General features: G+C 44.5%; 1 protein-coding gene across 1 annotated transcript in view; it reads left to right on the forward strand.

The window, feature by feature from the left end:
* Positions 1 to 14942: 14942 nt before the first annotated feature.
* foxn3 (forkhead box N3) overlaps positions 14943 to 26755 on the forward strand; it is a 120024-nt gene continuing 108211 nt past the window's right edge. The window contains exon 1 of the mRNA XM_077239205.1: positions 14943 to 16571. The gene's annotated coding sequence lies outside the window, so the exon portion shown is untranslated. The remainder of the gene's footprint in view (positions 16572 to 26755) is intronic.

The following is a 26755-nucleotide window of genomic DNA, read 5'->3' on the forward strand; positions in this document are numbered from 1 at the left end:
CAGGTGAAAGCTGAGATAGGACGGAGCCCGTCCCAACCCCCGCTGTCAGATCCGTCCCAAAATGCGAGTCGCAGCCGTGCCTCGGCAACCGCGGGACCCGCGCGGGGAGCGTGAACCGAACCGTCCTCCTCGAAGAACGCCCAGCGGGAGCGGAGCGTCCTCACGGACAGCTTATCGCAATGCTCACAGTCAGCCCACTCGAGAACTGACTGTGGCATGCTCCACTCCCAAATTGTAACAAAAAGCTGATGTGTGTGTCCCCACCCGTGATATAACGTGGGCAGGGAACAACACAAAGCTGCTTGCTCTCTTTTGCCATAATATATATATATATTGCAACTTGACAGACAACAATAAATATGACAAGGACAGAATACACAGATCGCTTGCTGAAGGCACAGAAGCTGTCACAGTCTGTTTTCTGGTGTGCTTTATAGCTTCCTGGTGACGTCTCGCTCTTCCATTGTACTGATTATACACGTGCTTCACGACGCAATCACGCAGAGCGTTCCCACCGCGTCTCAACACAGCTCGAGTTCCCTTGAAAGGGAACATGTATAACTCTTTCAAAGTCTTTAAATGACAAAAAAGGTTTCACTTTAGATAAGAGCCTTAACTGATAAAAATTTATCAGAATTTATCTGTTTTTCAAGTTTGAAATCACTGTCCATGATTGCTCTCAAAATTTTAATGGATGATTTAATGTACGGAAGTAAGGAACCCAATTCTGTGTCGGGGGCCACATGGGTACTACTTGGGCCAAATATCACAATTTCAGTTTTACTCTTGTTAAAATGTAAAAAATTCATGGCCATCCAAGCTTTAATGTCTGTGAGGCAGTCCAACCATAATTTTAAAGAGCTGATATTCTTTCGTTTCAAAGGTAGATAAAGTTGTGTGTCATCTGCATAACAGTGAAACGAAATGCCATGCTTTCTTAGGATAGACCCTAAAGGAAGGATGTATAAGGAAAACAGCATTGGGCAAAGAACAGACCCCTGGGGGACTCCACAAGTAAAAGGTGCCAGTGGGGACACAAAGTCTCCAAGGCAAATAGAAAACTTCCTATCAGACCGATATGACCTAAACCACTCCAATACCTTTGATACCAACACTGTTGTCCAACCTAGAGATCAGAATATTATGATCAATGGTATCAAATGCAGCTGTAAGGTAATGTATAGCAGAACTGAGCAGCTGTAACAGCATTAGTATAGCAGAATCTCCAGAGTCTGTGACCAATAAGAGGTCGTTAAAAACTTTTAAAAGTGTAGTTTCTGTACTATGAAGGGCTTTAAATCCAGACTGAAACGCCTCCAAAATTCCATTTAAATCCAAAAAACATTGCAAATGTATACTGTACATACAGCTTTCTCCAATATTTTCGAAACAAATGGAAGTTTAGAAATATGCCGGTAATTGGAGAAAACAGATGTGTCAAGATTGTTTTTGTTTTTTTATTAGTGGTTGTACTACTGCATGTTTGAAGCCCAGCGGTACAACACCTGTGGTCAGACTGCTATTTATAATTCCTATAATTTTAGGCCCAATAGTATCAAAAATTTGTTTTAAAAAACATGGAGGGACAACATCTGTAGGACAGGCGGATGATTTCATTTGATCAATGATATTTTTCAGAAAAGATAAAGACACAGGCTCAAACTAGTTAAGTACAGCAGACCAGGTGACAATAGTAGAAGGATCCTCTGAAGAAGGTAAAATGTGTGCTCTAATATTTTATCTTATCTTTTATCTTATCTTTAAAAAATTATAAAAACTTCTCGCAGTCATCTGGAGAGTAGTAAGAACAAGTCAGTTTAGAGGTAGGCCCATTTAGGACAGTATTAATTGTACTAAAAAGAGCTTGAGGTTTGTGAGAATTTTTCAAAATAATATCAGATAGGTATTTAGTTTTCTCAGCTTTTACTGTTTTTTTTACAGCCTTCTATTGCCAGGCATCTTAACCCTGGCGGGCTGCTTGCTCCTCCGAAGATGGTTTTGCCCAACTGCTTACCAGGCAGAGATTCTGGAGGATTTAGGGCAACAGTTAGATGAAGGAACCCCCTCACCAACCCTGTGGAAGGAGGTTCTAACTGTTAATGACCTCGTCCTCCGTATTGCCCGTCAGGCCATCCAAGCCTGCGGGTGCTCCATGGCGTTTGATTTTGTGGGAGAGCGTGCGCTCTGGCTTAACCTGTCAGGACTCCCTGACAGTGAAGGCTCTCTTTGGCCCCACCGTCGCATTGATGTGACAACAAGAAGGAGGATGAGGCTTTCAAGTTATGCCTACCCAGTAAGGCGGCCCCACGCCAGATGCCCCCTGGCACGTTTGCCTAGCCCTCCTGCTGTCTCAAAGCTCCTGTCCAAAAGATGGAGGGTCTCTCATGGAGGGGTTGGCAACCCCCTTTCAAAGGCTGCCCAGCCCATGTGTTCAGTGGACGTTGTGTGTTCTCCCCCCACGTTCAGGGGGTCCGTTGTGAGAAAAACTGCACAAGCAGTGTCACCACACCGCACACACTTTGTTCCCCTCACCTACTTAATAAATGCTTCTGCCCCTGTGTTCACCAACACAAAACACACACATAACACAACAAACACAACAAAACAAACGAATCAAATGAATTCGTATCTAAGAGAGAACCTTTCTGAAGAGAGATAATTTTTCTTGAGAGCGCATCTCTCGCATCAGCTCGGGTGGGAACACTCGCGAGTTACGAGTCAGTAAGTTCGTTCACGAAGACGCCAAAAATTGGGATAAATGGTTGGAACCTATGTTGTTTGCGGTACACAAGGTCCCACAAGCCTCCACGGGGTTTTCCCCCTTCGAGCTAATTTATGGACGTCAGCCCCGCGGGGTACTAGACGTCCTGAAGGAAACTTGGGAGGAGGGACCTTTGGAAAGTCGAAATTAAATTCAGTATGTTCTGAACCTGAGAACAAAACTCCACACACTGGGGCGGCTTTGAGGTCACACAGTGAGTTGGGGATCTCAATTATGAGGTAATTCGAATGGATAGGAACGGGGCACGTCAAATTTACCACCTCAACCTCCTAAAAAAATGGTGTGAGGCGGAATCAGTGATGCTGGGGACGGTAATTGGCACGGATGAAGATCTCGGGACAGAAGTGAATACGAAAAATCAATCTCTCGCTCTGGCCCCGGGAGGAGATCAACTGTCGCCATCCCAGATCACTGATGTAGCCAGGTTACAAGCAGAATTTGCGGACGTGTTCTCGCCCCTACCCAGTCGAACAAATCTCATTCAGCACCATATTGAGACTGAGCCAGGCGCGGTGGTGCGCAGCCGGCCGTATAGGTTACCTGAACACAAGAAAAAAGTGGTTCAGACTGAATTAGAGGCGATGCTTGAGATGGGAGTAATAGAAGAATCCAACAGTGATTGGGCCAGCCCGATAGTATTAGTACCTAAAACCGACGGCTTGGTTCGTTTCTGTGTGGATTACCGCAAAGTTAATGCTGTGTCGAAATTCGACGTGTATCCAATGCCACGGTTTGACGAACTGCTTGATCAGCTAGGCACCGCTCGTTTTTATTCGACACTGGATTTAACTAAAGGTTACTGGCAGATCCCCTTCCAAAGAAAAGACAGCCTTTACAATGCTGTTTGGATTACACCAATTCGTAACGCTTCCTTACGGCTTGTTCGGGGCTCCGGCCAAGTTTCAGCGCCTCCTGGACTGAATTCTCCGGCCGCATGCTTCCTATGCCGCTGTCTACTTGGATGAGGGGGGTGTGGTTCAGCGAGGTCTGTGACGGGAGAGAGAGAAAGTAGATGAGCGGTGCGTAAGTGGGTCAAGTGCAAATGACAAGCACCTGTGTCTCGTTTCAGTAATTGGCGTGAAGAGACCGGATAAAAGACACCTGGGAAGGTGAAACGGAGAGAGAGAACTGGGAACTCGTGCTGCCTGGAAAGATTGACTGCTGTCACTGTTGGACTGTGTATTTTGTGCTGTAGTTAAACCCACGGTGAATGCGCTGTGTGTGCTGTTTATTGTTTTTGTTTGATGCTGAAATAAAAGCAGGAGTTCCACTCACGCCGACCCTGACTTCTTCCTATTTTTACGAACTACTACAATATACAAAACAATTACATTACACAACACATTTCAGTATTTGTATAATATAACTATAATACCAAACAAATCTGTAATTGTGGGATCCCAAAATGGTTGTGAGTCCCTCAGGCAGATACATATTCACCTGTGTGATGGACTGTTGATGTGTAGTTTTGATGTGTTGTTTTGGATGTTATGATCAGTAATGGATGAAGCAATAATGAGTTTTGGATGTTAAACAGTGTGATACATGGATTTTACTTGGACCTAAAGCATATGTTGTCTGTAATTCATGGCTTTCAATAGAAATTAGTGTCATTTTTCCATAAAAATCTTTAAAGGCCGTTTTCTCAAAATGAGTTTTTTCTCACACTCCGAGTGACGATTTTCCACTTCTGTAGCTCCCACACACACCAAACTTTACAACCGTATTCCTAACTATATTGTAAAGTTTTGTCCAGAGGGATTTGTTGATATATCATTCTTGGCCTGATTTATATGACATTTTATGCCTAAAAATAGGGCAGAAATCACATTTTTAAGGCTATCGGCACTATTTTCTGATTTACAGGGTAACAAAAGGAGATATTCATAATCCCCTCCGGTAATGTCTTTTCATTGAATATATCAACAAAAAGGAAAAATAATTTTGAACCTTGTTTTTTTTCTTCAATTTTTTCAAATTATATGCAAATTAGTGCATATTTAATTAGATATAGCCTGATTAGCATATTTAAACATAAAATTACAGAAAACTTGCAATACATTGTTTTCTCCTATTCATGTGAGTAATCAACTGGTAAAGTTTCATGGTGATATCTGTAAGTTCAAATTTTTACCCTATTCATCTGTAGTGTCTCGCCTTAAAGCAGATGCTAATTTGCACTGCTCTTGGTAGATTGATTGTGTTGGTCATTATGGAGATGATCTGGCTGACTCTGTGTTCTTTAATTTGTGCTTCATCAGTGGATCACACATAGAACTTTCCACTCCCATTTGTGTTTTTTTTTTTTTTTTTTTTTGTTTTTTGAATTGCGCTCTCATGCTAATTTCCCCCATTTAGTAAATCTGGCCCCAAATCTGTTCCTCAAGGAAGTCTTGGTAAACAAGTGAGAGGTAATGACACCAATTATACCTTGCTTTTTAATCTGAGATGATGTACTTTATTATGCAATATTTTATGTAATCTTAATGGTACAGATGGTAACCAACCAAAGGGAAGATCAAAAATTTAACCAAATTTCACCCAAAAATTTAAATTGTGTCACCATTTACTCAGGTTTGGAACAACTTGAGGGTAAGTAAAGTATGACAGAATTTTCATTTTTTTTTCTTCTCTCTTTTCAAAAGAGAAAGCTGATAACCAAATGATTAATTCTCAATAAATTCCTTTTGGTTGGTTACCATCTGAGGTTATACATACAAGAATATCTGCTCTGAGCTAGTTTTTGTAAAGGCAGACAGTCACTGATGAATGCTGACGGTGAAGGCACATTCCAAGGCGCTATGAGCATATTGATTTCCTTATGGGGGGCCTATTAAACATGATTTATTGATACTTACCTCCTTTTCTTTCCCTTAAGCTGTGTTTAGCCCCAAAAGAGACCAAATTTAATGGAGAGAATGGATGAAAAATGACGGGTGATTTACTCAAGTCTGATGAACTGATGAAACAGACGCAACGTCTCCTCACGGTACCCTTGAACACTCATCACGTTCAAAAATTAAAGATGTGTTCTTCGTTTATTTGTGTATTAGCTTAATGAGGTATGAAACTGCTATGTGGATGGAATGAGACCAATTTACATCTTCGGTTTGAAGGGTTGTTTCAATTGAATTTTTCCCCTTATTTTATGTGCCACTCAAAGAGACGTTTTATAGGTTCAGGGAATCCAACAGATTTTCAAGAAAAAAAATTATCCAGATAAATACTTTACTTGCTTTGCCACTGTTGTTATCAAATGGAATTGCAACAAAATGACAAATATGTTTTCGAACAGGTTTCCTGAACATTCATTCCTACCATTGGACAGACAGACAGACAGATAGATGGTGAGGTTTCCAAGATAAAATACACAATCCATCAGGTGCGTGGTGTAGAAGTGAATGAATCTGCCTTATGTACGTAGAGAAATGGCACATGCATCATCAGTAAATTAGAAATTTACCGCTGATTAGTCTTTGAAGTCACATTAATGATGCAATTACCGTCTGAAGTCCTTTTAATGAAGGCACTTAATGTAATATAGTAATATATTAATTGAGAATTATTGTCTTTTTATGCCGTAGAAAGACCTTTATCTCATGGTAAGTGCTCTGATTTAAAAAATTCAAGTCACTTTTTTGTGAACCTGATAGCGTAAATACTGTACTGCATATTACGTTGAGTGCAACAAATGTGGACTTAATGCACCCCACAAGATTCATCTTACTTTATTCCTTGGTGGCCGGGCACAAAGTCTCTGAACTCTAATTATATGTGCAAACAGAGCTGAAGACTATATTACTTTATCACAGAGGGTTTGGCTCAATTAGCTTGTGTAAATATCACACTGGCAGCCACTGAAGAGCCTCTTATCACCATATTATGTTTAAAGGTGCTGTTCTGTTTCACTGGATTTGATTCATTATTGCACAAACATTAAATAATTATGTTTCAACAAGCCTTTTCTGTTTCTACGCTAATGAATTAAACCTCAATTCATTTAATATCTGAATATGATTCATTTACGTTGCTCGTTTATTGATTTATCCATTTATTTTCTCAGCATCACAGACAAATGGTTCGCACAAAACAGAAGTGTGTGATACTATTGTGTGGAGTTCGCTGAAAGATCCACATTTATAGTCAGATTTATCCAGATTCATACAGAATTGCAGCCCCACGGTTCCCATATGCTGGATTTTAACTTTATGGTTGCTGACAATCAATTTAGTGGCTAATAAAATTAACATTTTGTTTGTGTCCAAACAAAGAAGACATGCTCATCCACATGATGCTTCTTTTAGTTCTCCATTTGTGTCATTATAGCAAAAGAAACCTGCTTTCTTTGGCCGAATGAATCATTATTAGACAACACTGATATGCTCTAAAAATAAGCCACACTACATGTTAGCTCTTCAACATAATGTCTGTTTCCTTCAACAGGTTGCATATGTTTATGCCTCAACAGGCCAATGCGAATGGAACAAACAGACCAGATGCATCTCATCAATTCTCTCTGCTTGTCCCTGTGCGGTCTGTCCACTAGTTTGTGATTCATGGCACATGGGCCTACTAATGACCAACATCAGCGCTCAAGCCAAGCTGGAAGATTAACCAGCTCATGACTTATTATTGACATTGATAAAATGGGGACACAGACAAATACACAGACTATTTAGGAAGAGTAGACAGCCAGTCCGTTGGAATAAGGCCATGTTTATTTATGGAACAGTTACATAGAGTGATAATAACAACATGTATTCTTAATTGTTGAAATTAAAATGGGAATTTGTGGCTCTTTGTCGGTTATCCATATACCACGTTCTGGCCCTTCCCTTGCCCCACCAGCTTAAATACGGAAAAGGGGTTAAGGTTTGTGTGATTAGCATGGCTGTAGCCATATAATGCCACATTTGCAAATTGCATATTTTTCCGTTGATGGCTATTTAAAATTTGCCGTGCAATCTGAATTTATATATTTAGTTTATACTTTATTCATTTTGGGTATTAGTAATAAATATAAATGTTATATTAATATTATTCTTAGTTAATATTATTTAATATTATATACCTCCTCAGTCAACTTTAAAAAAAACAATGCATCAGTTTTGTTATGAATAACGTTTTTCAGTAATGAAAATCACATATTCAAGATCTAAATGCTAAAGATACTCTCAAAAGAATGTAGTAGAGTTCATTAATTTGAGAGAAGTTATTATGCACCGGGAGGAAACCCTATAATAAATGACCACGAAGGTTCATAGAGGGTAATCAGATTGTCACCACATTGATCCTAAACATTCTGATAGAAAGTACTCTTGACTACAGTTCACAGTTAGCGAGTACTTTTATGCGTATAAGCTGCACATTGCAATGCTCCATTCATCTCATCAACCAGCAATCAAATTAGCCACTCAATATTTCAAACCTGAAGAATAAGCACTCGTGTTCACTGATCTAAGAGGCAATTACCTGGAGCTGAGTTCTTACCTTAAAGGGTTTCATAGATGCGAAGGAAACGAGCAGCATTCCAAGGCTTTTACAAACAGATCTGAAGTTCTAACGTGGCAAGGCCAGCATGAAGGGTGACACTGAGAAAACAAAAAGATGGAGGGGAGAAGGAGGAGGAAAAGTGGTACATAAAGTCGATCAATACAGAGAGATCAATGCTCCTGTGAGGACTCAAGCAGACCCTTGGGAGTTCTGGATGCGGAGAACATGGCGGAGTATTGTGCCTGTAATCTCCTTCGCTCTTTCTATGTTTTCAGAAAGGGCTCTATTTGGAGAGCGGCATCACACTGGCCCCACGCTTCTGGCCCACTTTTAAAGAAACTACTTCCTTTGCCTTTGCCTCAGGCATGAATAAATCATAAATTTGAGGGAGCTGGAGAATAGAGAAGGTAGAGTCCTGGTAATGTCGTGCTGACTAATATGATGTGACAGGATACAGAAAATACATATCTTACAGCAAATCTGATGAGAAATCCTCAGAGGAAGAAAGAAAATAGACATGCTTTTCGATATACTGGGGTATGCTGCAATTTTTTTTATTGCTTGTTTATTGATCACCCTGATTAATGTGAACCTACAAACTTTTAGTTGCCTAGGTCTTCTATCTATCTGTATACACTATATTATTTGTCACACATAAACATACAGTATATCTCTCTGTTTGCCTAAATATGCTATATCCCTCTATATATTTGTTCCTATGTTATCTTCGGTATCTTTCCCCGTTTATAGTTCACTGTATATATCTGCCTATCTCTCTGTCTACTTTATCTATATCATATCACCCTGTAGTCCAAGACTGGTTGCCCACTGAAGCTAAGCAGGGTTCAGCCTGGTCAGTACCTGGATGGGAGACCTCCTGGGAAAACTAGGTTGCTGCTGGAAGAGGTGTTAGTGAGGCCAGCAGGGGGCACTCACCCTGAGGTCTGTGTGGGTCCTAACACCCCGGTATAGTGATGGGGACACAATACTGTAACAAGCACGTTAAACCGGGGTCATTAAAAATCCCAGGATGTTTTTTGGGAAAAAGAGTAGGGGTTTAACCCCAGCATTCTGGTCAAATTTGCCCCTTGGCCACTGTCCATCATCATGGCCTCTTAATAATCCCCATGTATACTGATTGGCTTCATCACTCTGTCTCCTCTCCACCAATAAGCTGGTGTGTGGTGGTCGTTCCGGCGCAATATGACTGCCGTCACATCATCCAGGTGGATGCTGCACAGTGGTGGTGGTTGAGGAGATTCCCCCTTCTATATGTAAAGTGATTTGAGTACCCAGAAAAGTGCTATATAAATGTAGCAAATTATTATATACTGTATATACCTTTCCTATCTCTCTCTCTCTTTTTGTTTGACTGTCTGTATATTTAGTTCTCTTACGAGAGGTTATCTCGTATTGTTGTAATTGTCGAGATATTGCAGCCAAAAAATTATCCTTAATTTTGTATTCATTGTCAACGCAGTGCAGCAGCTAGCAGACCTAGAGCAGGCCATCTCGCGTGCTCATTGGCTGCCCTGCGGGCAACTGCTGCAGCCTACCAGTGAGCCCGGCGTGACGTCACGCCCAATGAAGGGCGCCCACGCCTTCATAGCGTCACAGCCCGCCAGAATGGGCGTGGCTTAGCGTATAAAAGTAGGGGCTGTAGGCTGACTTCCCTGATTTTTTGTCTCTTCAGCGAGCTCTTCGCATAGCTGAATCTGAGAGAAGCCACCGCCGCCGTCGAACAAGCGAAACTGCCAGCTTAGGACAGCGCTGAGGAAGCCGGCCGTCTTCGCCACCTTCAGCCATCCGTGCGAGCTACGCTATCCGGCGACATATCCTTTTATCTCTGTATTCTGTGTTCTACACTTCTAAAAGAGCAGCGCTTCCTATGGCTCGTGCAGAGCCGCTCAGCGTTGGAGACCGCCTATCTGCGGTCTCTGCCTGGGCCAGGAACACACAGCCTCGCCCTCTCGATGGAGGATGCGAGCACTGCGAGGAACTTCCGATGTCGACCCTGTGGGCTCGAATCGAAGTCTTTAATCACAGCGCCGCGCGGCTAGCTCTCTTTACGTTACAAGAGAGTTTCCCTGCCCTCGCGCCCTCGTTTCGCGCGTCATGCAGAGCCCTCTCGAGCTCTCTGCATGACCCGGACGGGCATCATCTGTGCCACATGTAGGTCCCGTGCCCACTACTAGTGCGCGCGGCCGCGCGCCCTCATACAAACACTGTTCCCAGTTCTGCTCGACCAAAGAGCAACCGGCTAGCTCTCTTTACGTTACAAGAGAGCTACCCCCCCCTCGCGTCGCTTTTCGCGCATCATGCAGAGCCCTCTCAAGCTCTCTGCATGACCCGGACGGGCATCAACATACGCGACGTACTGGATGCGTGGTAAGAGCAGAAATTTTCATACAGTTCTGCTCCACCAACCAGCACGCGGCTAGCTCTCTTTACGTTACAAGAGAGCTACCCCGCCCTCGTGTCCCTGTTCGCGCGTCATGCAGAGCCCTCTCGAGCTCTCTGCATGACCCGGACGGGCATCATCTGTGTCACATGTAGGTCCCGTGCCCACTACTTGTGCGCGCGCCCTCATACAAACACTGTTCCCAGTTCTGCTCGACCAACCAGCACGCGGCTAGCTCTCTTTACGTTACAAGAGAGCTACCCCGCCCTCGCGTCGCCGTTCGCGCGTCATGCAGAGCCCTCTCGAGCTCTCTGCATGGCCCGGACGGGCTTGCGCGCCGCCGTCGAAATGTCTCGCCCTGTCAGTCCCCTTAGATAAGGTAACTGCAGCGGTGTATTTGGTAGCCAACGAGCCGGTAATGCAACCCACTCGCCTGCACACATCCGCCGTTCTCGCGGCGACCCAGAGAAATCTCAAGTGTGTATAATGTCTGTCAGTCCCCCTTCAAACAGGCTACTGCAGTGGTTCATTTAGCAGCCAACGAGACGGTTTGTTCACCATCTCACCTGCACACAAACGCCGTTTTCACGGCGACCCAGAGAAATCTCAAAAAGAGTATAAATTTCTGGTCCGGCTCACGCCGTCGGTGTTTTAAGTGTAGTGAAAGTGCCCACGCCCCAGTGTTCACCCCTACACACAAGCACTTCAAATCTTGTGTCACTCGCAGAGCACACTCTCATAAAGCGCAGAAAAGCCGCTCGAGTGTTGAATGTAAGAAATATGTCCACAGGTCTGTGCCCACTGACTGCCCGCTCTGTTACACGATCAAGAAAGCAGGTTATGAATGTAAGTCTCGTGCCCGCCAGAGAGCGTTCACGCTTGCTAACACAAACCTCCCCCCGGGCTCCGCCCGCGCGTTTAAGTGTTATCACAAAACGCAGGGCATTAATAAGACGCTTCCCATCCATTATGATCGGGACGTCAAATACACTTGTAAGTCTCCTGCACGCACTCACGCTTACAGGAAGCTTTTCCGCCCGGAGCGCTTCTCACGCGTCAAAAAGTGAAAAAAGAATGTTCCGCATCCCTTATGACTTCTCACATAAATCAGCCGGTTTCAGCTTTCAGCGAGCAGCCATTGCCCAGAATCGAGAGCGCGCGAGCGCGCTTTCGGCTCCGGTTCAGTTTCACAAGCCCGCAAATGGCGGCGATCTGAACCCGGAGGCCATTCACCCCTAGCGGCTCACATAGCTGCGTGGGAAACTATCCCAGGGATTTCAGAATGGGTGCTGAGCACAATAAAGTAGGGCTATACACTTCAATTAATTCGCCGTCCCCCCCGCTTTCAAGCCCGGACCGCGACGATAGTGAATATGGAAGTAGCACACCTACTTCACACAGAAATAGCAAAGCTGCTGTGCAAAGGGGCTATAGAAAAGGTACCGCCTTCTCTGAGCGAGTCAGGTTTTTACAGCCGATATTTTCTCGTACCCAAGAAGGACGGAGCCTTCAGACCTATCCTAGATCTGAGACATTTGAACAAAGTGCATGCGAAAAGACCGTTTAAAATGCTTACGACCAGGAAAATCCTCGCGCACATTCGCCCGAGGGACTGGTTTATTTCTATAGATCTGAAGGATGCCTATTTTCAGATTCAGATAATACCCCGTCACAGGCCATTTTTGAGATTCGCCTTCGACGGTCAGGTATATCAATACACCGTCCTGCCGTTCGGCCTGTCACTAGCACCCCGTACATTTACGAAGTGCATGTACGCGGCGCTCGCCTCCCTGAGAAGTCAGGGGCTGCGAATAATGAACTATCTGGACGATTGGCTGATACTGGCACAGTCAGAGACAGAACTGCTATCTCACAGAACAGTGCTTCTCAGTCACTTGGAAAGCTTGGGTCTCACGGTCAACTGGACCAAGAGCTCATTACTGCCCAGCCAGTCAATTCCTTTTTAGGAATATAACTGGACTCGGTGACCATGACTGCTCGTTTATCGACACAGCGTGCGCGCCGTGTTCGCCACCTAGCCGCATCTTTCCAGAAGGGCAGCTTTCTCCCTTTGAAAACATTTCAAAGAATGTTGGGCTGTATGGCATCAGCTGCAGCGGTGCTTCTGCATATCGGCTCTGCAGCCCTGGTTAGTAGCCGACTGGTACCAGCAGGGAGTGATGATGGGAACCATCTCTTATTGGAAAGTCATTTCGACAGACGCGTCCAACTCGGGTTGGGGTGCGCTGTTCGAGGGCAGACCGGTCTTCGTCCAGTGGTCAGACCAAGAGAAGTGTTTTCACATAAACTGTCTGGAAATGATAGCGGTCGAGAACGCACTGAAGCGCTTCCTACCGTGCATACAGGACTAGGGCTGGGTAAAAAATATCGATTTCTCGATTTTAATCGATTCTCATTTTTACGAACCGATATCGATTCTTAAATCCCAAGAATTGATTAGTCATCCTGTTTTCAGTTGATGAATGAATGGAACATTGTAGCGCGCATCCCATCCAATAAACGCAATAATCTTTGTGCTTTGTTACTATTGATATGAAACAAAGTCTCAGATTTCAAATTACGTCCATTTTCTTACGAAATTCAAAAACATTAATACCGTTTTGGCGCTGTGGCGTGCGATCGCTCTGGCGCGCGCAGCTCAGCTCAGCTCAAGAGAAGCAGCAGGCCGAGCACACATAATCTTCTCTTCCGCCTTAATATTACCAGTTACAGCGAGAAATAAACATGAATGAGCATCTGAAAGTGTGTTAAAAGATAGAGTATAACTTATCAAAATCCTTGTTGTCACATGGAATCGCTCAATCATCGTTTCAACCGAGGAAAGACTTCTGTGAAACAGCTTGTAAACAATTACATGTAACGTCACATTTACCTCAGAAAAACCATATCCAGTGACCATGAACTCGTTAGTCAGCTATAAAAATTAACTCTAGAGAGGAGCATTTTGCTAAATATATGCACCATATTACATATGCATTTTATGTTATTTTATAATTATTTTGTTTTTCAATATTTAATGCATGTTTGAATAAATCTGGCAAGTTTTTATGACAGCCACCATTTAAATATTTATATTTCATATAACTTTATTATTAGAAAAATAAATAAAAGTGTAATTGTTTGTATACAAATCAGTAAATCTTTACCTTTAATATTAGGCTATAGTAGGCTAATGAAACACTTTTAAATCATACAACTGACTCCCATAGTTTACAGCATTGGTTAAGAGATTTGTTTTCCTTGAGAAAATTTGCCATGTATTGTACCTTATATCCAAAATAATCAATATTGAATCGAATCGAATCGTAATCGAAATCGAATCGGATTGCAAGCTTGTGAATCGAAATCGAATCGAATTGTGAAATTTGTGTCAATACCCAGCCCTATACAGGACCAACATGTTCTTGTCCGCTCGGACAACATGTCTGTGGTATCCTATGTAAACCGTCAGGGCGGTGTCAGATCCAGAAATCTCTGCAATCTGACGGAACGCCTCCTTATTTGGTCTCAGATGCACCTGCGTTCGCTGAGGGCGGCGCATGTGCCTGGCCATTTGAACGACGGCCCAGACAAACTGTCCAGGGACAATGTTCCCCCAGGGGAATGGTCCATGCACCCCCAAACGGTCCAGAAGCTGTGGCGCCTATTCGGCAGAGCGGAAATCGATCTATTTGCGTCAAAAGACAACGCTCAATGCCCGACGTTCTTCTCGAAGGACGTGGACGCGCTGGCCCAGGTTTGGCCCAGCCTCCCGCTATATGCTTTCCCTCCGGTCTCTCTGTTACCACAGGTGATCAAGAGAATCAGGGAAACGCGCCACTCGGTGCTCCTCATAGTCCCGCGTTGGGAGAATCAGATTTGGTTCCCGGAACTAGCACGGCTGTCACTTACAGCTCCGTGGCCAATTCCGGTGAGGGCAGATCTCCTCTCTCAGGCCTGCGGCACGATCTAGCATCCCCATCCATAGCGCTGGTCTCGGCACGCATGGTTGAACAACGGGTACTCGTTGCCCTGCCCGAAGGAGTGATGAACACGATCACGTCGTTAGAGCTCCTTCCACGAGAAGGCTCTACGCGTCTAAATGGTCGGTGTTCTCCGGATGGTGCACAGACAGAGGTCTGGACCCACGGACATGAGGGGTGGCACTCCGTGGGGTTGAAATATCTATCACTGGAAACCGTCTTTCTGACTGCACTGTCTTCAGTAAAACATGTGGGGGACCTGCATGCGCTGTCTGTCAGCGTCTTGTCTTGAGTTCGGGCCGATAACCTAGAAGTTCCTGCCTTGCAGGCTAAACTTTTGTCAGTTTGAAGGAGAGGTGTATTCTGCCCAGATCTTCCTGCTCAGATCACTCTCACGTGACTCAGCTCTCCTGGTTGAGCTGCACTAGTAGGGTATATGCCATGTGCCTATACAGACTGGCGCGCTGCTCTGTATTCCCTATGTGTGCTTATGTACAAGTGATGGCCCGCGTGGCTGGCCCCTATTTTTTCCACTTATGGGGTTCCCCTGAAAGTTCGGGTCTCATGGTGGATGCTTGGCGCGCACGGCGTTGACAAAGTGTTCCCATAGCGTAAACTAAACTTACGCAATACGAGAGAACCTCTCGTAAGAGAACAATACTCGGTTACTAATGTAACCTCGGTTCTCTCTAGAGAGGGAACGAGTATTGCGTAACCGGCCGTGCTCGCCACGAGCGACTTCGCTTCAGTCGACGAAAAACCATGGAAGTCATCCTACAGCCCATACTTTTATACGCTAAGCCACGCCCATTCTGGCGGGCTGTGACGCTATGAAGGCGCGGGCGCCCTTCATTGGGCGTGACGTCATGCCGGGCTCACTGGTAGGCTGCAGCAGTTGCCCGCAGGGCAGCCAATGAGCACGCGAGATGGCCTGCTCTAGGTCTGCTAGCTGCTGCACTGCGTTGACAATGAATACAAAATTAAGGATCATTTTTTGGCTTCAATATCTCGAGAAGATGAATCTTTCCCGTAGCGTAAGCTAAACTTACGCAATACTCGTTCCCTCTCTAGAGAGAACCGAGGTTACGTTAGTAACCGAGTATCGTTATCTATAGTAGATCAAAACAAGTATTGCTTTTGGCAATGTGAATTAAAAACTACTGTGCTGTATAGTATTCACCAAAATCCCTAAGTTGCTCCAGATTTTATTAATAGTGTAGAGTCGTAGTAAATAAAGTACTGTATCACGTTCTTGCAGTGTTGTTAACATAATTTTTCTGTCGTTTTATTTATTTACTCTATCTCCATTTTTAACGCAGTAGCAATAACAGCAGTAAATATTTAATTTTGTGGAAAACTATGATTACCATGGTAACTCTTGTATGGATTTACACAGAAACAGTGCTTTTAGACACATTTTCTACTGCACATCTCAAAAGGCTTGAGCTCAATGAGTAACTTTTCCAGAATGTTTCAGTAATAATATAAAATTATGTCTTGGTAATATTATAATCAGGGTGAGGGACAAACATTATAAATGTTGTGCGTTCCTCTCATTAATGTTTTATCAGGGAACACGCGGCGAAGTGTGTCAAAGCGAATTCCACATGACATATGCACACACAGATTCAATTAGATTTTCAATTTTGTGCAGATATGTATTAAATGACTCTGATTTTCAATCGCATTTTATTTTCCACCTGTGGTTAATGTATAATGTATGTGCTGTCAACCTTTGACGCTTAAATTCTGGTACTCTCACAAGGTTTAAATACATGCAAACACCTGTTAATTATTTTTTATCCTTTGCAATGACTCCTAAAGGTTTGATTACTGCCATTTGAAGTCATGCAGATCTGATGAAGAAAAGCAGATGCTCTCTTTCAGTGATATATGAGGGGCCTTCAGTATGGTGAGTTCACCTTTCTCTGGTCTCAAAATAGTTTTATTTAATATTTGTACAATTTTAAAATAGTTTAACAGTTCTATTTGTATTTTTAGTAACACCATAGTAATCATGTGTAAAACCATGGGTAGTTATTCAACATCATGTCAAATGTAACTAGTTTTTATAAATCAAAAATATACAAAGTTCTGTTTTAAACCTCTAGATGATGCAGGCTAAAATATCATTAATTCAAACTGCTTGCAATCATATCATTCTCTATAGGGCACAGCTGATTGGTTCCTGCTGTATGAGTAGCTAATGAGCTAGCTGCTAAGGCTTCAAATACTTGGTTAGCATTTTCTGCAGTAGTGCAGCTAGCTGCTTCCCCAGCTCAACCTGTATAGATCTGCTTCGGGTAATTCATGTATGCTATATTGTACAGCAGCATCATGTTTTACTTGATCACAGCAGTTTGTTGTGTATGTATTGGCGGTAGCAAGTCCCGTACTTGTTTTGCAGCAGCAGCAATAAAAGCAGCAGCAGTAGCAGATCTATTCCGCCAATACCAAACATATCAACATTGTCATAGCCATTAAAATGGGAAAATCATTACCATGCCAAATACAAAATTGTATTTATGTTGAAAAATATTAGCCCTAAATAGATTTAGAATGAATTAAATGCAAAAGTGCCACAATAACATAATTAAAAAAAAAATTACTATAGTAAAACCATGGTAAAAAGTTCTATGGGAAATTTTGTATGCATATTTGCAATAATTTTATTTTGTTTCAAATGTGTGATTCGTACATAAATGCTGACAGCCACACTGTCAATATAACAAATGATTAGTCTAGATTCCACTCAGTTGTTTCCAACTATAAAATCTCTGCTATGCTTCACAAATTTTAATGTACTGCATTAATTCAAACCCACCATGTCCTTGTTCCAACTGCCTATGGCTAGCTGTTGGCGCTGTAGTACAATAGGTAAGTGTAGGTTGTGTGTGAGGATTGAGTGGACAAAAGGCCCAATATTTCTCTGTGCAAATGACCCACTTGGGCTTTAGGCCATTAGCTGGGTGAGGATCTCAACAAATTATGCCATCTGTACTGTGTGTGTCCCCTGGATGAGGAATGAAAAAAAAAAAAAAACAATGGATGGATTACTTTGGCTTGCATGGTAGCTTCAGGATGTGCCTGGTGGTGAGAGTCCCTTGATGCTTAGACAGGAACTGGTTTCATGTCCTAAACCTAGCAATCGTAGCAAGGCAATGCCGCAATATTAAGCATACTATTCTATAGGGACAATTCAATCCTGACTGCAGTTAACATGCCAGCAGTACGTTCGACAGAGATGGTTCCACCCACAAGTGCTTTTCCCTGAGAAAGAGCGAGACAGACGGATGGATGGAGGGATGGTGACATTAGTTTCCTGTTCATGCTGCGTTTGTTGTGTGAAAAGTGCCTTCTTTTATTGAAAAAGAATTGCACTCCGTTTTTATTGTTTGCATATCACATTAAAGCTGCGTTTCATTCTGCGGGAGAATCGTTGCGGAAGCGCCAGCCATTACTGTGATTGATTTTTCGGTTGGCAGGCGCGTGGCTGTGCTAGATCCATCACACGTTCTCCCTGCTCTTTGCTCACACTCTCGCAGAGAGTGAAAAACAATCACCCTTGTTTCTCCCCAGCAGCGAGGCAGCGCCGCCTCTTTCTGTTTTGGGTGTCTATTAGCTTCCCAGACTTCAATAGATTATAATAATGGTTATTGTCCCTTGTGTCATATTATAGATATGAGTTGATGCTGCATCCTCCGTGAAAGAACATTTCAGCTCATTGTGTGAGACTAGTTACCCATCCTTGAATCGCACTGGGAGGATTCTAAGCTAACAGATTTCACCGCTTATTTCAATTATGGGGGGCCAACTCTTGAGTTATTTTCTGCCACTGAGTGCAGAGAAAATAGTGCAGTTGTTAAAAATGTGCACAGATCCACCTCTGCTGTGTAAACAATGTTTATTGAGTATTGTCGACGGCAATCGGTTGAGTGGTTTAAGTAGTATGGTTCGCATTATATCCTATTACGCCCCTGGATCATATTCATGCTTATAGTGTGTTCAAGAGCACTGTTCCATTTATTGCATCCCTTGTGTACAGGTCATTTGCACTCAGGTAGGTTTGACTCAGATAATGCAGCATAAATAATGCAGGATGAATGCAGCATATAGTAAGACCCCCCACTCCCTTAAATACCTTGCAGAAGCAGCTGTATCTGACTTTGGTTCATGTGGGATGACAAACCAACAAACTCTGGTACGTGTTAAAGATTGATTGATTTAGTTTTAAGACTTTTTAAAACTCAGTAGGAGTTATTACTGTGTGAATCTCATGAAAATTTGTCCAGGTTAAATTTCACCCCATATCAAAATGTAATGTTTGTTTGTCTTGTTGTTTAGTTATTTATTCATTATCAAAAATTGCACATTTAACCCCAAATCCTCATCACATTATCCATCATTAGAGTCTCATTATTGTAATACAGTATTTTACTATCATCTATGCAGATAAAGATTGGAGGGAAATCATTGTAAAGGCAGTACATCAAAAACTGACTTGTTTTATAAGTACTATACAATTTAAAGGGGACCTATTATGCGGCCTTTTACAAAATGTAATATAAGTCTCAGGTGCCCACAGAAGGTGTCTATGAAGTTTCAGCTCAAAATACCCCACAGATTATGTATTATATAATTTGGTAAATGCCCATTTTTGAGTGGAAGGAAAAACATGCAGTTTTCATGCATGTATCTTTAAATGCAAATGAGCTGCTGCTCCCTGCCCCGCTTTCCAGAAGAGGGCGGAGCCTGTACCGCTCGTGCATCGGATACTCTACCAAAAACTAAAACATCTGTTTGGTTTTGAAGCGACAATTGCGTCAGAATCACGACTGAACGCTTGTAGAGCTGATAAAACAGCAAACAAATTTCCGCCTCTCAGGGAACCGAGGTTACGATAGTAACCAGAGACGTTCCCTTTCGAGAGCGGTAACTCTTCATTGTGTAGCAACGCTGTGGAAACTGTTTTAAATCCTGCTGTGAGAGTAGTAAAGATAAGCCCTGAGAAATGGGGTCAAGCTACACCAGCCATGGAAGAGACAAACAGTCAGCCAATAGCCGCTAGGAGTGCTCACATCTGATAGACGGAACTAGACCAATGAGACATCAGCTCCAACCCTATCCAAATTTCAATATCCAAATGCAATGAAAGCGAAGGCTGCACTGATCCAGGGCAGACACAACACAATAAGCACTCAAGCATGAGGGTTAATCACAGTGTCAACGGCAGTAGCGGTGACAGCTGTATTAACACTAGTAGCCATATACACAGAGTTAACAGCCTAGCAGTAACCACTGCATAGTTGGTTACAATAGTTCACAATACATGAGTAAGAAACTTAACTCACCGAAAGCACTTGCGATGCCACAGACGGTACATCCAGCTTGTAAAATCTGGCGAAGATGTTCTAAGAAGACCAGCCAGCAGCAAGACATAAATCCTGGATAGACATCCCTCACACGAGGATAATGGCTCAGCCGATAAAGCGGCCAGGGAAACAACCTGTGCTTTGAACGGTGTAGAGAGTGACTTCGGCACATAGCCCCGTCTCAGCCGGAGTCCAAAACAGATACAATCGTTGTTCACCGCGAATGCGCGTAAGTCTCCAATGCGCTTCACAGAGGCGAGAGCAAGGAGTAAAGCTGTTTTCAGGAAGAGCTCCTTAATAGCAATCGAAGCTAGGGGCTTGAACGGTGGAAGAGAGAGCCCCCTCAAAACTAGAGCTAGATCCCATGGCGGCACAGATGGCGGCCATGAAGGACACAATCTCCTTGCTCCCCTGAGAAAACTGGTCACCAGAGTGTACTTAACAATCGATTGCCCATCAACCGGGGAATGAAACAAAGCAATAGCGGCCACATACACCTTCAGCGTGGATGACAAACTGCCGCTATCCAGTCTGTGCTGTAGGATGTACAAAACAATCTGACATGGAACTGTGGCGAACAGGACGGCCACAGGGCCGGTGGTTGCTAGATTGCTAATGAGCAACACCTCTGAAACACACTGGTCTCGCATCTCTCATGGAGGAACGGAAGCATAAAGGAGGAAGGACGACGTTGATGATCGAGAGAGGAACAGGCCTGTGTTTTAGTTGTGTTTTGTTTTTGTATTTTATTTTAGCCAACAGGCGTTGCTGCTGGCAGTTATATTTATTTTTGGTAGCCAGCAGTCGTCCGCGAGGGGCTGCTGGCGGTATTTCGGTTTGTTTTATTTTAAATAAAGTTTATTTTGATTGTTCGCCGGTTCCCGCCTCCTTCTTCCCTGAACATTGTTACACTGGTGCCGAAGCCCGGGAAGAGGGAGGAACGCGCTGTCAGAGAGTCCTCGCCGCTGTGGGGAATCCGCGGTGCCATCCAGCATGGTGCGCGAGTCGCCACCGCTCGTCGTGGGCCGGAGCCTGCTGCCATCCGCCTCGCGGCCATGGACGCTCCAGGCGGTGCGCTGGAGTGAGTTGCCGGTTGGACGGTCGAGCTCGCTGCCGGCCTCCTGGGTCCACCAAAGAAGGGGAGGAGCAGGGAGCGGGGGACTCCTGCCATCTGCCCAAGGCTCCCGAGGAGCCATCGCCGTCCATTGGGCGGCGGAGGAGCGTCGAGCCGTCCACCGAGGGCTACCCAGCGTCACCGCCAGGCACCGCGGAGGAGATCGCCCAGCAGGTGGGGGACTAGATGGCAGCGCGTTGTGGGAGCCGGACCAAGTTTTTTTTTGTTTTTTTCTCTCCCCTCTCTCGATCTGTCGCTCCTCATGCTTCCGTCTCCGTTTCCCTCGGCTTGTCGGGGGGATTGCCGCCGCCGGGGGGGGGAGTAGGCACAGGCTCGTGGGTACCCCCCGGCCTGTGAGGGGCGATGGGGGTATGTGGCGAACAGGATGGCCGAGGGACGTGAGAGAACGGCGCGAGGCCGGTGGTGCGATTGCTAATGAGCAACACCTGTGAAGCACACCGATCAAGGAGGAGCGGAAGCATAAAGGAGGAGTGACGACGTTGATGATCGAGAGAGGAACAGGCCTGTGTTTTAGTTGTGTTTTGTTTTTGTATTTTATTTTAGCCAGCAGTCGTCCGCGAGGGGCTGCCAGTTATATTTATTTTCGGTAGCCAGCAGTTGTCCGCGAGGGGCTGCTGGCGGTATTTTGGTTTGTTTGTTTTATTTTAAATAACATTTATTTTGATTGTTTGCCGGTTCCCGCCTCCTTCCCAGAACATTGCTACACGAACATATCACCGGGTCGATATCGATGTCCTGGCATCATTTTTCAAAAACTCCCTATTTTAGAGCGTAAAGGCGCCCAGTAGAAGGCGTGCCCAGCACTCGTGAATGCAGAGTGTCTAGCTCATTTAAGGTCCCTGAAGCGGCCACACATGAAGGTTCCACAGCTCGGGGGTGGGGTGCCATATCGTGCCGTTCACCTGAGATAGCAGGTCCTTCCTGAGGGGGATTTGCCATGGGGGAGCCACCATTATCTCTCACAAATCCGCAAACCAGGGCTGGTTTTGCCAGTTCTGGTGATTTATGTACAAAACCACAGACATGTTGTTGGTTCGAATCAGTACATGCTGCTGCTCCAACCTTGACCGAAAAGCTTCCAGGGCTAAAAGACACCACATTTAATTCCAAACGGTTTATATGCCACTCTATCTGTGACTCCGACCACAGATCTGAGGCAGGCACGCCCAAGCACACTGTTTCCCCAGCCTGAAGTCGACGCATCCTTCGAGACCATGGTGCGTTGCGTCACTATTTCCAAAGGCACTCCTTGGCTGAACATATCCGGGTTGCATCATGGTCTCAGAGCCCTGACGCAACTGTGAGTGACCGGAATGCGCAATTTGCGCATGTGACCTGAAGACCATGCCCTCGGCGGGACGCGAGTTTTCAGCCAAAAGTGCAGCGGCCGCATATGCAGCAGGCCCAGATTGCACACTGAAGAAGGCACCGCCACTGCCATCAGCCTGAGAAGCCTCTGAAATTACCTCAGTGAAACAGACCTGCCCGGTCTGAAACAGTGCATAGTCGATGAAATTGTCTCTATGCGCTCTTGAGAGAGGTGGGCTCGCATCGCAACCGAGTCGAAACACACGCCCAGGTATGTTATAGTCTGACTCGAGATAAACACGCTCTTCTGCACATTCACACGCAGTCCCAGCGTATCCAGATGTCGAAGCAGCGTTTCCACGTGACTGATTAGCACATCCCTTGAGCGAGCTAAAATCCGTCAATTGTCCAGATAATTCAAAATGTGCATTCCGCTCGTTCTGACGGGATAAATCCCTACATCCACACACTTGGAAAAAGTGCGTGGGGCTAGGACCAGAACAGAACCACTGAATACTGGTATGCTGTGCCTTCGAAAGCAAATCTCAGGAAGCGTCGCTATTTGAATATGAAAGTACGCGTCCTTTAAATCCACGAAGCGAACCAGTCCCCGGGACGGATCTGTGCCAGGATCTGCTCCAGTGTTGTCATCCTGAACGCGGGCTTGTGAAGTGCTCGGTTGATGGGTCTCAGGTCCAGAATCGGACAGAGTCGTCCATCCTTCTTTGGCACCACAAAATAGCGGCTGTAAAATCCGCTCTCCTGCTTGCTCAGAGGGACATGCTCTATCGCTCCGTTCTCGAACAGACTGAGAACTTCCTGTCTCAGAAAGTTTTGGGGCAATGTCAGTGACAGGACCACGCCATTGAAGCATTCCTCCCATTCCTTTCTCTTTTGCGGGGCGCTGCAGTGGGCTGTCTAGCCGGTCCCTGAGTGGGGCAAGATGCAGAGGAAGAGTGACATCTCAACGAGGGCTGGAGCGCGCGACGGGCATCACATGGCTCATCGCTTTCGCACGCTTCTGCATCTCGGACTGAACTCGTGACTGAACTCGGCGTCACCAAAGAGGCCAAAGGGAGTGACTGGAGCGTTAAGGAGCGTCTTTCAGGTCAGCTAGAGTTAACCACAGGTGCCTGTTAAGGACGATCATAAAACCTATGGAGCGGCCGATGGCCTGGGCGGATCACTTGGTCGCCATAAACGCGAGGTCTGTCACCCCGTGCAGATCCTTTATGACACCATCCAGGGACTGCAGAAGTTTGGCCTGGAACACCTGCTGTATGGCCATGGAGTGAATAGCAGATGCTGCTTCGCCCACAGATGCGTAGGCCTTGTCAGCCTGGTGGGCCGTGAATCTGCATGGCTTGGACGGCAGCCTGAGGTCCGTGCTCAGAGAAGAAGAGGACGAGTATAGATGCATGGCGACGGTCTCCTCGAGGGGGGGCATGCGCAGGTTGCCGTGGGCTTCCGCCCCGTCCACGTGGGCAAACATAGCTTGCGTGGCAGAGTGGGTGCGCGCCGATTGGGGTGCAGACCACGACTTCACCACATGCTCGTGGTTGTCCTTAAAGAATGGGGTCATCCGCCTCGAAGCAGCCTGGCGGCGGTCCGACTGGAGTTACCACGAGTAGAGTTCTCAACGGGCCTGAAAATTACAACCCGACCCGACCCGGCCCATGGCTTTTAAAACCCGGACCCAATGTAACCCGACACATCAACATGAATTATCTGCCCGAACCTGACGCCGATTTTCTTTTTTTTCTTCTTTTTTTCTCATACACGTCTTATCATGGCCAGCAGACGGGAATTCAAATCAACCTTTAATGTTCACGTCTTTTAACAATAGCCTACAAACAATACAAACAACTGAAACAAACTTTAAATATATAAAAAGGCTATATAGGCTACTAAATATGCCTCAAATAAAAATCCTCTGGACGACCCTGTTTTTTTTGCTGTCATAATTCATCAGCACCTTGTATTTTGAGCATTGCACATAACCTGTAGAATTTCCATCAGAATCCAGCACCACCCCAAACACTTTCCAGACCTCTGATTTTCCCACTCCTTTAGTAGCAACGGTGAATTCACCTGCGGCAAGTTTACTTTTCACCAACTCCATCTTCTTCTCCAGGCTAAAGGCGTGCACGCAGCAGCGTCAGGTCTGCCCCCGCGATGCACGTTGCACGCAGCAGCCAGACTTTCTTTACGGTGAACAGCAGCGATGATTAATTTTTTTTTTTTTTCACTGAGTGGAAAAGATTAAGCCCGAGGTCCGACCCGACCAGAGTAATTTGCTTATATTTTCGACCCGAACCTGCGGGTCCCGATGGGTTTGTCGGGCCGACCCGGCCCGTTGAGAACTCTAACCACGATTCCAGCTTACTCTTAGAAGGCTCGTCCGGATCATACCACGTTAAGTCCAGCTCCTTGACAGCCTTGCTGAGGACCCTGACAAGCTCCTCTTGGAAGTCTAAAGGGCCCTCATGGTTGGGCCGGTCCAGTTGGGACGAGGCCCAACCCTTCTTCGATGCCGACAGCGACATGGAGTCGTAATCCCCACCGGCTCCAAAGAAAACGAAGCGACGGCAAGGTGTTCGCTTCCGCGAAGAGGATAGAGGTGGACGGGCCCACCAGCAGCTCGCTGACGGCAGTGGACCTCGTCCCTGTTATAGATTGAACCATATCCCTCCTGGTTCTTAGGGCGCGCACCGGCAGCTCGGCGCAGTGAGCGCACATGGAGTCCATGAAGGCCGCCTCGGTGTGGGCGAGGCCCAGGCAGGCGACGCAAAACTCATGTTTGTCTTGCGGGTCGATGGGGCCCGCACAAATCTGGCAAGTTGAAGCCATCGGATGCTTTGAGAAAAAGATTACTAGTCCTCCTGGTGCAGCTTCCACGATGGCAGTGTGAAGAAATAGATTCTGACGCAATTGTCGTTACCGCTCTCGAAAGGGAACAGAAAATCACTCACTGCTCTTGACTGAATAACTTTAGTAGCTTTAATAAGAATACATTTCTTACTTGAAACACACTTCTGACACACATTTATGTTCAAACACCATATAAAAGTGAATTTTGCATGATCGGTCCCCTTTAATATATTTTCACATTACACTAATGGGAATAAGAGTTTTATTTTTTATAAGAGTTTTATAATTGTGTTTAAGTAGTGAGAACTTTTTTTTTGTGTCATTTATTTTTGATTGGAAATGAGGATGGCGGAATATATGCAGAATTGTCATGAATGTAAAATCATTCTAAAATATGCTTAATTTTCTTATAAAAGAAAGATATAATTTCTTCTTTCTTTTGATGGAAGTGTTGACAGGTTTTCTAAGATTCACCCTACTGATAATGATCAAATGCTAAAGTGAGCTTACACTATATCCAGCACAGAGGTCATTGCAAGCATTTTTTAAAAATCAAATTAAGCTTTTCCCCTGTAATCATATGGGAATGGCTCTCTTATTTAGCCTGAACCATTGAACAAGTTTAGGATTAGAATATGAAACCACAGACGTCACTTATTGTAGGCAATAACATGACTGTTTACTAATGTTCTGCCTAGTGCAGAAACATGTTTTATTTTCTGTAAGTGTTGCCTGAAATATCATTTGAAAAATGCATATTTCTAATCCTTTGCTTGCACTGAGCAAGCACTTCACACAGGAATTATGCTACATCAATTCACTTAAGTGCCTCGGGCAAAATGTTATATGATGAAGAAGACATTCATCTGGGCTTTGTATTTTTGTCTTTTTTAAATGCGTTCAAAGATGTTACAGAGGAAGGTGGAGTAATTAACTGAGAGGAACATTAATTGTAATATTCTTGTGACTGCTGTATGTAAATCATTTTAATGAGTACAGAGAAAAGAGATTGTGATATGGGAAAGGAATGGACATACATAGTTCATTTTATCAATAGTGTCATTGCTATATATTTTTTTTATTATCTTTTTATTTATTTTTTTAGGATGTTGAAAATTGTGAATATAGTTACCAGCAAAACAAAACAAAGAAGAACCCACTTTTTTTTGTTTCTTTTAGGTTTACTAAAGAACTTATGGAGCACTTGTTGCCTGGATATTTTACATTTAAACAAGCCACTTGAGGGCATTTTACAGTAATTTTACCATAATTAAAGGGTGATGTGAAGTGTGATATGGAAAAATCATTGTAACATCCTCGAGTGGCTTATTGTTCTTCCTAAAACAGCAACATCAATATGATGACAGACACTTATGTTCAATAAACAATTGTATTTGTTAATGATAATAA

The sequence above is a fragment of the Siphateles boraxobius genome, unplaced genomic scaffold (genome assembly GCF_051911475.1).
Source record: "Siphateles boraxobius isolate OS27281-9 unplaced genomic scaffold, OSU_SipBor_1 22, whole genome shotgun sequence".
Classification (NCBI taxonomy): Eukaryota; Metazoa; Chordata; class Actinopteri; order Cypriniformes; family Leuciscidae; genus Siphateles; species Siphateles boraxobius.